The sequence below is a fragment of the Pezoporus flaviventris genome, unplaced genomic scaffold (genome assembly GCF_033815535.1).
Source record: "Pezoporus flaviventris isolate CSIRO_AGI_PZ_B2104156 unplaced genomic scaffold, CSIRO_AGI_Pfla_v1 ptg000081l, whole genome shotgun sequence".
Lineage (NCBI taxonomy): Eukaryota > Metazoa > Chordata > Aves > Psittaciformes > Psittacidae > Pezoporus > Pezoporus flaviventris.
In genome coordinates this window covers 3,812,940-3,825,434 of record NW_026892629.1, presented here as the reverse complement: position 1 = coordinate 3,825,434, position 12,495 = coordinate 3,812,940, and the positions used below count along the sequence as shown (strand labels likewise).

Sequence of the window (12,495 nt, the reverse complement as noted above, 5' to 3'; positions counted from 1 at the left end):
TAAACCTACCTGATAATTCCCATTAAAATACAGGTTTGGCTTTTTCTACCAACATTTTTCAAAATTTCCTTATAGAATAATTGTAGTGAGATACTTTGCATCAGATTTTGGACAATGTCTGAGCCTGTCTGGCATTACTGGAAATTTTGTGAGCTATGTGTTTCTTTGCAGACCTGTCACTCCTGTTTCCTTCTTTCATTACTGAAAAGGTCCTAGCAATAGTAGAAAAGTTTTAACATTTGAGAACAAATACAGCACTTGAAAATCTTTTATTCCCACCATGAATATGATAAAGTAGGTGTCCATATCAGTAAATCACCAGACTCATTACCAGGTCTTACCAGAGCTCCATGAAACAAAGCATCCCTCTGCCTTCAATATTCAAGGAGGTAAATAGTAGCTGAAAGATTTGGGAGAGTCAGAAGAGTTCACCAACTAAATCTTAGAGTATCTTCTGTCCTTGCACTGAGTCTCAGTTTCAAATTAAGTAGAAGTTCATTCACTGCAAACTCTGAGACCTGTATTAAAGTTTGACAAAACACAGCTGTGAATACAGTTTACAGAGTTGCAAACCTAATGTTTTTTTCTGAAAATTACAGACAAAAGTAACATTAAATAAGAGAAATACTTCAAAATTTGTAATGCAGTTTTTTTGGGAAAAAAATAATTGCTGAAGTTCACATGCTTTACTTAAAATAATGAAAGCAGCAGCTTTCCCCTTCAGTTACATTTGTTTATAAATACTCTTACTGACTGTAGTGTACTTTCAGTCTACTGTCTATATACTTGGCTCATAGCCATTGAAAGAATTACTCTAGGCAGTTTCTCTGTCTGATTTCTTTCCAGTATCATGGCGTGTTTTCTATGCTTGCTTTTGAGAAGATAATTCTCAGCTATCATCTATAGATGCATTGTACAGAGTATTAACTTTGTTCTGATTACATACTGTATGTTCCAAAAAAGAAAGTGCTTTTGCTTCCCTCTCAAGATTTTTACATGATAGTGCTTTCAATTTGTCTTTCAGTATTTTGGATGGCTAAATGCTGCATCTTCTGTTTAGAAAATGGTTGTTCTATAGATCTATGAAATGTTTTACAACAAGCAAATCTCTTTTTTTTTCTCCATGTATGCAGCTAAAGTAAAAATGTATCATAAATCTATAAAAAAGTATTTTTCTGCTTTCTTCCAAAGTTTCTCAGTGTTTTTAGTGTTTTGATATGTAGGTTTCCTTTATGTATTTTGCATGTTTTATTATTAATTACCAATTAGAATGTGAAAATTTTGTTTCAGTTTCTGCATAAAATATTGCAGAACTTATAACTATATTCTGCATAAGCAGAAGACTGTCTATTTCAAATACAGGAATTTTGTCCCATTTCAATATAAGCAGGGTTTTTCGAGCTGAAGATAGTAAGTTATTTACTTAGGGATATTATGAAATTTTTCTTACGTTTAGCGAGAGGGCATTAGTCTAAACAGATTTTGATCTGCACTACTAAAGTCCTTCTGACATTTTTTATGCACAAATTTATATTACAGCACAGTTTCATATTCAGATACTAAAATCTTCAGAGAGCTGAAAGGCCATCTATTGGATTCTGTGTTTAGGTACCTGAGATTGTTCTGTGGTGCTCAGAGGTGTAGAGGAAAACCACAGCAGAAATAAGTGCAAAGTGTTTATAGTCAACCAAGACTTTGAAAATGGTGTTTCAGAGTTTCTGACCTGTTAAAGTGTGCTGTTTTCTCGCGTAGGAAGCCCAGTTTTCATAAATACTGCAGTGTGTATTGCCACTTCTGCAGCATCCATAAACTATGGAAAACACTGGTTATTTGCTGAAATGTGTTCTCTTTTCCTGAAGAATATGGTGAATTTAAGCTTCTATTGCAAAGCAGGATTTATTTTGCTCTAGGTAGATAGTGACTACTGCTTTAAAATAAGTGGATGTTAATTGATGCTTGAATACATCTGATGTTATATTGGATAACATAGATGCAAATCCACGTTATTAATGAAAAGATCCATCATAATGAATATATTACCATCTATTCTGAATTATGATGGCATCCTTATGGAAGGATAAATGACATCCATTGTAAAACCTAATGGATATCATTATGGTCAGTGTTAAAATAATGACTACCAAATGAATACGTAAGAGGAGGGACACTAAAACTAAATTTTATTCATTAGCTGTGTTGCTAAAAGTGTGTAAACAGTATCATAGATTTATGTACACAGTTAACTGTACATGTGCTTTGGGCAATTTAGGACCATAAGGAAAATTTAAACATTGCAGCAAAAAGTTCTTAACCATTTCATTAGAAGTACATGTATATGTTTAATGTAAAATATTGAAAGTACAAAGAAAAACAGTTTGAATACTGCCCAAAAGGCCATAAATTTCTATTTTTCTTTTTTTTTTTTTTTTTTTTGGGGGGGGGGTATGCAAATAAACTTAAATAGAAATCCCAACAATATCACAATGGCAATTACAAAAACATTTTGTAATTTGTGTGTTTTATTATCCTGTGTGAACAAAAGCATGAATAGCTAGTAACTTCAGAGGCCCTAATAATTATATCTGCATGGGACAGTGTTCAGCATTCCATCAAAAGCAACAATCAAAGCACCCTGAAAGATAGCTCCAATTATGAGTATATAGTATTTTCACTGAACTCCTCAAACTTTACTGTGAGAGGTAAGGCACTTGAACAGGCTGCCCAAGGCAGTTGTGAATACTCCATCCTGGCAGTGTTCAAAGCCAGGTTGCAGGGGCCTTGAGCAAACTGATCTAGGTGTCCGTGCCCATGGTAGGGGGGTTGGAACTAGATGATCTTAAGGTCCTTTCCAACCCTAACCATTCTATGATTCTATAACTTCCCAAGGTTCTTAACAGCTGTCTGTAGGTCTTGTCATTGTAAGCTCCCTGAGGTCTTCTAATAAGTTCTATTAACTATTTAATTTTTTTATTTATTCCCTGTTAAGTTTTATATCAACTCTCCACAGGAAATTCAAACTGTCACAAGCTTTACAGACAATTATAATTGTCTCTAAAGTTGTCTCTAAAAATTGTCTCTTAAAAAGTATAACATGGTCCCACTGAGTTCTGGGGCTTTTTTTAGAGAGGAGAAAATGAAAAAGTGGAATTCATAAGGGTTTTAGTATGAGGTGTCCCTGCCCGTGGCAGGGGGGTTGGAACTAAATGATCTTATGTCCTTTCCAACCCTGTTCTATGATTCTATGATTCTACTTCAAAGTTTCTCCTCCTTCCCAACACATGAGTTGCATTTGGAGATGGAAGCTGTGAAAACAATCAGACCTGAGAGATTCTCATGCTGTAGAGACTGAGGATTAGGTACTGCTCCAAGAGTCAATTTGCTTAATAACTTCTTATGTCTGAAGTTACATTATCTACTTTTCTGTCTTTTATAGAATCCAGCTAAGTTAGATCAATATCCTGAGGAAATGTGGCTTTCTATTTTAGGATGACATTTTCCTCCTTGGCAGTATATTATCTCCATACAACATGTGTACAATATGGTACTAATTTATGTCTATGATAGTCTGGAAAAAGTTGCCTTGCATGGTGTATTACTTCAGCTTGCAACTATTACTTCAGACATTTTTAAATGCTCTTAAAATATCATGTACTTATTTTACTGTAAAATGATGCTGTATTGAGCAGAGTCTGGACTTGTAACTGTATCGAAATGGAGGCCTAATAAATTAATAATTTTTTTCATTAACTTCTCATTCCAGTAGGCTGAAACTGGGGTAATAAAATGGCACTTGGGCCCAAAAATCAGTGCACAAACTTCTGTGTTTAACCATTAGATGGCACTTGGATGGAGTGAGTTTTAAATACACAGATTGTCTTTTCAAAACTGAAACCAAGAGTTTACAAAGTAGTTTTTGAGTATGTTGTCAGAAGTGTTGTTCATATTGGTACCTTAAAGTCAAATCTATAATAATAAATTAAGAATTTCCAGGACCTGTTCTCTAGTTTTGAGGCCACTGGTATGGCCATACTGTTGAAACACTATTTTATTGAATTAACAGCAACTATTTGTAACAGTATAGTGTAAATAATAAAATAATTATATAACTTTACAATATCTAAATTTCTCATCCTCCAAAATAGAATTGCCCAATCTATACTCTAATTTGAGAATGGCTCCTCGCCCATACTGACTCCCAGACTGATCCCGGAAGAATTTAGGAGAGGCTCCTAGCGACTCCTTTAGTTACTATTTTTTCTTCCATCAGTGCTAATATTCTGAACCTCTTTGCATAACTACATACATCTAGTTGAGTGTAGAAAAACTTCAAACCACATTAATTGTTTGGTAAGATGAAAATCACTAGAGAAAACAGTTTTAAGCAGTTTAAACAGTTGTGATTTGCTGGCTAACCGTGTAGTTTATCAAATGAGCTTCCTAAATGGGAAATGCAGAAACCTTGCCAAATAATTAGTTCTATTCTAGTGTGTTAAGTTCACAAGCCAATCTTGATGGCTCCCTATGTAACTAGAGGAGACAAATTCCCCCAAAGGGCAATTCATAGCACTAACTCTACATGAATTTAGGGATATGCACTTCTGACAGGAGAGAGACTAGGAATATCATGTCTAAAACTAAATGAGGCATCTAATATTAACTGGGGTTAGGGTTCCTGCAGTTCCCACTTAAACTTGAAAGTATCCTGTTTTGAAGGAATATTTTAAAATGCTTAGAAAAAGGTAAATAAAAGGGACCAAACCTCTGTCCCAGTCATGAAAAGTAGCTTAGTTTGTAATTTCTGTTTAAAATTTCTTTTACAGTCTGCACTGGACACTTTGCCTATAAAGTAAGCTTAAATATAGGAAGTCTCATTGTGCCATTGTTATTAGATTGGTGATAGAATCCTGTACAAACAAGCCAGATATCCTGTGTAATAAGACCCAGCTGTCCCAATCACTTAAAACATTTCACAAAAATAATCACTTGTCATTTTTCTCAGTTTACACATGAAACTAAGATACAGCATCCTGTGTGCAACAGGCTGTAAGGAAACTACAGTCCATATAATTTATAAATAATGGCTTACACTACAGAAATATTTATATGCGCATTACTGAAATGATTATGTGTGGCAGATAATAAAATATCAGTTTTCTAAACTGTAACTGTTAAAGCAAAACACAAAATATGTATACTTTGCTAGAATCGTCTCATAATTGCAAAGATCATTTCTGCATCCATTCATGGCTGTATATTGACCCAGTGGCGAATAAAATTAATGCTTATTTGAAAAAGTTAATAAATATTTATGGTTTTTAGTTTTCTGCATAAGATGAAGCAACTGGAAATCAGTCAACAGCACATGACCAGTCAGCAGCAGCACATGAGCACTCAGTTTGTAGATCCTTAGTGGTCTAAAGCAGTATTTATTAAATAATTGCCTTTTCTATACTGCTATCCGCAGAGTGGTGTAAATGTTCTGAGCTTACTGTATATGATCTATGTTATATATTAATAACTGAATTCTCAATTTCCACAGTCTAGACTGCTTCTAGTCCTTAACTAAAACACCTCTTCATGCAATAATTAATTTTTGCACCATTTTGCACCAATTTGATGTCAGGCATCAATAAAAAAATTCTGACCAATTCATTTATATAGCAGAGTAGACAAAAGCAATATAGGCAGACGGTATATTTAAGTAGGGAGATGATAGAAGAGAAAGTCAGTTGAGAAGTAGTTTTAATTCCACAGAGACACAAGAGAAGAACCCTGAGTAAAAACAAGGTCATCCTGTGCTTAGATATATTTCCAGGAAAATATAGCTACTTAACTTCTGTGGGAAAGAATTTAAATTAAATGTGCCGAAAGCTGCATAAATATTTGTGCCACCCAAGAGAATGTGAACGTAACAACAGTTCATGTCCTGATGGACAGTCAGTGCTTTCATGCCCTGCTTTGAACTTTAGCAGGAACTTTACAATGTCTTGGGGGCCTGCCCGTAAAAAGCAGAAACACCTGTTTTTTTAGAACACAGCAAATAATACTGTGCTGTGGAGACACCTGTGGTTATGGTAAATGGCCAAACTAACAGTCAGTTGTAGACCCACTTAAAGTATCTAGCTCAAATATTTGTTCCATACTTTGACATTCTCACAGTCTCCTCTTCTTCCTTGCAGCAGCTAGATTTTTAATCTGAAAAAGGATAGTCATAATTTGCACTGCAAGTAATTTATGTGCACTGGAATTAGGCAGCATTAATTTTGAGGGTAAGAAGATATAACCATGAAAGAAGACTAAGGATTTGAATAACATGGGAATCAAATGTATCTGAGTGAATCTTTCATTGGGCCATTAAATGAAAAACTTGGGGCAGAGCGTAATGGGAATTTGTTTAGATGAACTTTTGACAAAAACTTCTATAAAATGAAAAACTGAAGGTTTTTTGTTTGTTTGTTTTGTTTTGTGTTTGTTTTTTTTTCCAGTTAAAATAAAAAGCTGAAGGATTTCATTACATGTCAAAGATTCCATTTGACCTGAAGCAGATTTTTTTTTTTTTTGGCTTGCAGAGTTTATTAAAATGAAAATAATTAACAGCACAGCTGTGGAAGAATGGTAAATTCTATTTTGTCAGTTTAGCCTCTGAAATATTTTTCAGATTAAATTGTTATGCAAACATACTCAGATTTTCTGACTAGTTCCAGAGCAAACAAAACAGCATTTTAAAAGTGAAATTACTTCATTATTAAAACGTAATAAGCCTGCTCGGGTTGACTTAACTCTTACTCCAAATAATTTCATTGTAACAGTGAGATATTCTTTATGTGCTCCTTCTCCTTCCTTCTTTTGTGGAATAATGGAGACAATAAGAAATTTTTTTAAAACCTCCTTTAATCACCTAATGATATTGGGTCCTTTTTCTCTTTTCTTTTGCATTCCCACAAAACAAAGTTAGAATTTCTTTGCTATTGCAAGAGATGCTAAGCTGTTCAAGAGCAGACTGGTTAGAGTGGTATAATGCAACATTTTCTGTCCCTTATATATTAGCAGTCTGACTCCTTCTTTCCAGATAAGGCTAAGCCAAATTAAATACATAATTTAAAAAAAAGTTCATCTAAAGCTTTTGGATTTAGGGGTTGGACTACGTGATCTCCAGAGGTCCCTTCCAACCTCAACCATTTTATGATTGAGTACTAGTAGTAACTTTAAAATTATTAGAATTATTACAATTATTAAAATTGTATTGTAAATTACTGCATTCTGCTGTTGTTTCCTAATCTCACACAGTCCTGTTACTCTCTGGTGAAGTATGCTACCATGACCTATTACAGGGATTAAGAGTCATACTAGAAACGCTAAATGCCAGTAGGTCTCATCAGGTTAAATGTAAAGCAGTGTGTTAATATGGGTAAACTGTTTTGAATACCTGATTTAGCTGCAGGTCTTTGCAGTCTGAACACGCCATGTTAAATTTTACACTAAAAGCAAAATCTTATGCTGAAAACTGTTGAACAAATAATGTCAAATAGAACTTACCATTTACTGTTCACCGCATCAAGAGAACAGTCCTCCAGAATACTTGCCTGTTTGTTTGAGTCTGAAATTCTTATGAATATTTTGACATAGTAAATTTGGCCTTTTCTGATTACATTTTCTGTGGCACATCTGAGCACAACCTTACACACCATAGTTTCAATTAAGATCATTGAAATTCAGCTCTCTGCATTGACTTCAGTGGGTCCTTAGATTTCTTGGATTTCAAAAGGATTGTATTCCTTGCCCTCAGGTATTTCTGAGGCACTTCGTATAAAAAGACAGAGTGTTTCCACAGGCTGTAACTGCAAATATAATTGAGATGTTTTCTTCTAGAAAACGTATCTTGATGTTTGCAAATTTTATTTGGTAACCTCAAATCAATTGTTCCAGAATGAAAACTAGATGGTATAGTGGGTTAACCTTGGCTAAGGGCCAGACTCCCACCCATCGGCTCTCTCATTCCCAATTCTCAGCAAGGCAGGGAGGTGCTTACAATTACTGTCATGGGCAACACAGACTCAACTTAGGGAAAATTAATTTAGTGCTGATTAAAATATATTCAGATATTAAGAAACAGGCAGGATTTTTTTTAATTTTTTGTCCTTCATCCTTTCCTAGGCTCAGCTTCACTCCTGATTCCTCTTACCCCTGAGTGCTGCAGGGGAAGTTGGACAGTATGGTCAGTACAAAACAGTTCCCGTGCCACTCTTTCCCTCTCACATTTTCGCCTGCTCTGGCATGGCCTTCAGGAAGTACCTGCTCCTGTGTGGGCTCTCCATGGGCTGCAGATCCTGTCAGGAAAATCTGCTGTGATATGGAGCTTCTCCCCCACTACCTTTTCTGACCTAGATGTTCTCTGTGGTGTTTCTCACTATTTTTTGTTCCCTCCTCCATTTTCCACCCCATACTTTCCCCCCTTTTCTTAAATATGTCTCCACAGGGGCACCACCAACTTGGCTTATGGGCCTGTGGTGGGTCCCCTGCACAACCACCTGGACCATGCTGTGTCTGGCACAGGGCAGCCCCTGACCACTTCCTAGAGAAACCACTCCTGCAGTCTCCCTGCTACCAGTGTCTCACCACCTATATCCAATGTGCTGAAATATGCTGTATTACACAAAATATTGAGGAATAAATCATTAATTGAGCAGTCAGGCAGAAATTCCTATGATACGTGTTTGAGTGCATGTGGATTGAATTAGTCCTTGAGTACTTGACCTTTTCAAAAGATGCAGCTGATGCATTGCATGCTTTCTATGCATACCAGTAAAATGCTTTCTTATGACCATATTTTGTTAAATTCTTAGTTCCAGAAATGCAATAGATTTTGCATCTTCAGTGTTAATGTTTACATGTTTCTTGGTTCCACGACTTCCCAGCAGATACCTGGCAGGAATGATTTGGGTGTGAAAGGTGTTGTGGGGTATCAGTATTAGTCATCCAGTAACCTAGTATTTTGGTGGTTTTCAGCACGATAATGCTAAAGTAACTGATATTACAATAAATGCCATTTATCTGGAAGCATATGGAAAGTGAAGTATAAAAAGGAAATAGTTCGGTTTGACCTTGTGTTGAAACATATTTCAAATTCTCTACAGAAAGATCTGAAAAGTGTGCTTAACTGAGGCTAATGATGATTTAGGTTGTAGTCCAGGTAACTAAAAGTTTTATGAAGGTTACTGGTGGCTGAAATGAATTAGTGGATCTGAAATTTTTATTACAAACTAAATTCAGGATTAAAAAGAAAATAGCATTTTGTCATTAAAAATTTACCAGTTCATTGAAGACAGAAATAGACCAACCCTGCTCACATCTGAATATTTCAAAATAGAACTCCTACATGCAGTAAATGACAGGCCCTTATTCTGCTTCCTGAGTGCCATTATTTATTCAGATGGTGGTACACCTGATGTTACACTTCCCTATGGAAAATCATTTTGTAAAAAAAAAAAAAAATTCTTCATCTAAGCTAAAATCTGTTAGAATCATGTCGAGAATGCACTGGAATTATATACACACTGGCCAAGACTGTGAAATCTTACAATCTTCCCCAATATGCATAAATATATATATATATTCCTACTAATAACTTTATTAATAATATGCAAGTAGGCGCACAGAGTTTCATGTACAAAGATTATTACCAGACCATGACAGCAACAAATACAGTGAAATAGGCAGGTGTGTGTGACTCTACAGCTTGTCCATGGCACGTCACACTGCATGGCTGCATGCTTTTCTAAATTAGTTTCCCAGGCACAGCACACTGCCATTTTAAAACCAAAACCTAATGGCCTAAATGTGTGGATTTGTGCAGGTTTGGTATGTAGCAATTTACTCCCTGTTGTTTCAAATTCCATTCTTTCTTTTACCCAGTAGAAGATGTTTAACTTTTTCAAGTGCTAAGTAGTAGTAATTCTTGCTAACTGGCCTTGGACATTCATTCACGCCCCACAATTCCTATTATTAGGAATATCTTTAGCTCTTTGGAAGTGAGATATAAACACCCGAGCTGGCACTTAGTGCTACAGGAAAAGACAGATCCCCTGTTTGCAGAAATTTTCAGAAATCAATTAGGTTCATGGAGCTACAGCAGTTTCTGTCAGCAGGAGATCAGTTCTGAAACATCTGTGGGAAAGTAAAAGCAGCCATAGTTAGTCAGAAGAAAGGTTTGTTGAGCCTAGAAAGTGGCCTCCTACAGTGACCAATACAGATTTATATGGAATAGCATAAGCAAACAAGCACATGTCAAGGCTGCCTTGCACACCAGCCCAGTATATAGCAATTTGTTCATATATCCTGAGCTAGAGAATAGCTTTGTTACAGTCTGAGGTAAGAGAGTGAAATGCTGGATGGATTAGAAAATCCACAGCATTAGATGAAAAGTGGTTTACTTAAATTCTTAAACCATAATAGTTAATACAAGAGATTATGAAATAATAACTTGGGCCTGTATAACTAGGGGAGGGTGGGAAGAGACAGATGAAGAAACAGAATTCATACATCAGTAATGGATATCATGGCGGTGGAGTACTGAAAGACAGTTTCAAGCTATAGATCTAAGAAATTTTACTGTCCACGGTGGAGAGGGGAATTTATTCTATGACCAGGTAAAGTACAAAGGGTATGGAACACACTGCTGAGTCTAAACAATCACTTACAACTTGCTCTGTCAAGTATTACTTAAATACAGATTAGCATTTGTAAGAGTTCCTGGTGTGTTCTTACTGTGTCTGCAAACTTGTATAACTTTGTGTAGGTCACAGTCCTCATCTAACACATATTTTAAGCAGCACTAAGTTAATCTCAACATTTTTAATCATCTTTTCTCGTAATACTAATGTGAGGTAGTAGATCTTTTATCCACATTTTATCTTCCAGCTATAAAGTTAATTGTTGTTTCAGACTACACCATTTGCATGAACCCTGCTAAATTTTAAAGAGTTCAAGATTGAAGCAGAAAATTTACATTGTTAGTCAAAACTTGTTTTATAAGGACCTAGCAGCCTGGCTTACATTGGAACTGAGCAGAAAATATACATTGCCAACTGAAACAGGGAAGGAAGAAACACATCCAATTAAAGGAAATTTATGTAGGTATGTAAATCACACTAATTACACCCAGAAGAGCCTGTATTTATATATGAACTACATACAAGGTTGTTGATTCCTTGTGAGGTTTATAGCTATTTATTGCACAAAGAATTCGAAAGATATTGAAGGGAAGTTAAAAGATGGTATCCTGGCTGAAATAAGAAAGCTGAGGATTTGCAAACTTTCAGTTGAAATTCAGCATAACTTTTTGAAAAGCTATTGAAACAGAGTGAGCAATAATGAGTAACATAAATTCCTAGATTCTGTAGTGAAACTTTACTTACTGAGGTTGCAAAATTGAGTTGTTCTTCAAACAGCTGCTTATAACACCAAAACTCAGAACGATGTAATTATTCTTCTTCTGGTTTCCAATGCATATAGATATTGTCATTCTCCATTCTCCGAAGGTGCAAATGAAGAAACATGAATCAGTCAGTTCCTAGAAACTGAACTTATGCTGGGAGAAACAGATAGCTAGATTAAACTGATTTTTTTATGCTTTTTGTAAATAATACTTCATCATTTGAGTATTTTAGCTGTTGCACTTTATTTATCCTGACATTAGAGTAGGGAGTGCTTCCTTATTTAAAAAAATTCACATGAGAATTTTTACTGGCATCAAGTGGAATATTTTCTGAGAGACTGAAGCATCTGATTTTAGGGTCTATGTATGTTCATGGAGGGTTATCTCAAACATAGCTATGCTGAATGTATGCATAAAACCACATAAATTTGCATGCACACACGTGCACACATTCGTCTTCCTTTCTCTCAAGTTGAGACTGTTGGTATGTCAAATGCTTTAATGTTCTATATCTAACCTTTTCTCTCCACAAAAGACACTGTTGCAGTTCCAACTTTATAAAGGGTGTTTGGGCTTCATTAAAGGATATTGACCTGTCTGAGACTCTGTTGTCAACTGGAGACAGCCCAAAGGAGAATAAGACTTACAGAAAAACAGGATGAACTGGGTGACAAACATGCATAAATTAAATTGATGGGGACAAAAGCGAATGTCATAAAGTAACTAAAAGGCAGCAGCTGTGCAGAGGGAAGGAACAGTTTTTTCTTCATGTCCATGTTGAATAGGACAAAAGAGTAAGCTGAAATAATGGCAACAAAGGTGTAAGTTATACGTTAGGAAAAACTTTCACTAATGAAAGTTAAAAATTCAAATACACGTAGGAAGTTATTGCAGCTTCATCATGAATGTGTTTGAGAACATGCCTGGTGGTACATACTCCTGTAGTATTGATGTATTCCATAGAAACTGATTTGTTTTCCAGCATGATACATGGATGTTTTTCTGATAGTGGCAGACTTGACTGTACCAGATATATAATCCCATACAATTGAAAAAGGAAT

The 12,495-nt window shown here is 35.5% G+C and overlaps 1 protein-coding gene across 6 annotated transcripts in view; it reads left to right on the top strand.

Annotated features, from left to right (window-relative positions):
- Positions 1 to 12,495, top strand: part of LAMA2 (laminin subunit alpha 2) — a 368,512-nt gene that overhangs the window by 175,846 nt on the left and 180,171 nt on the right. The window lies entirely within an intron of this gene.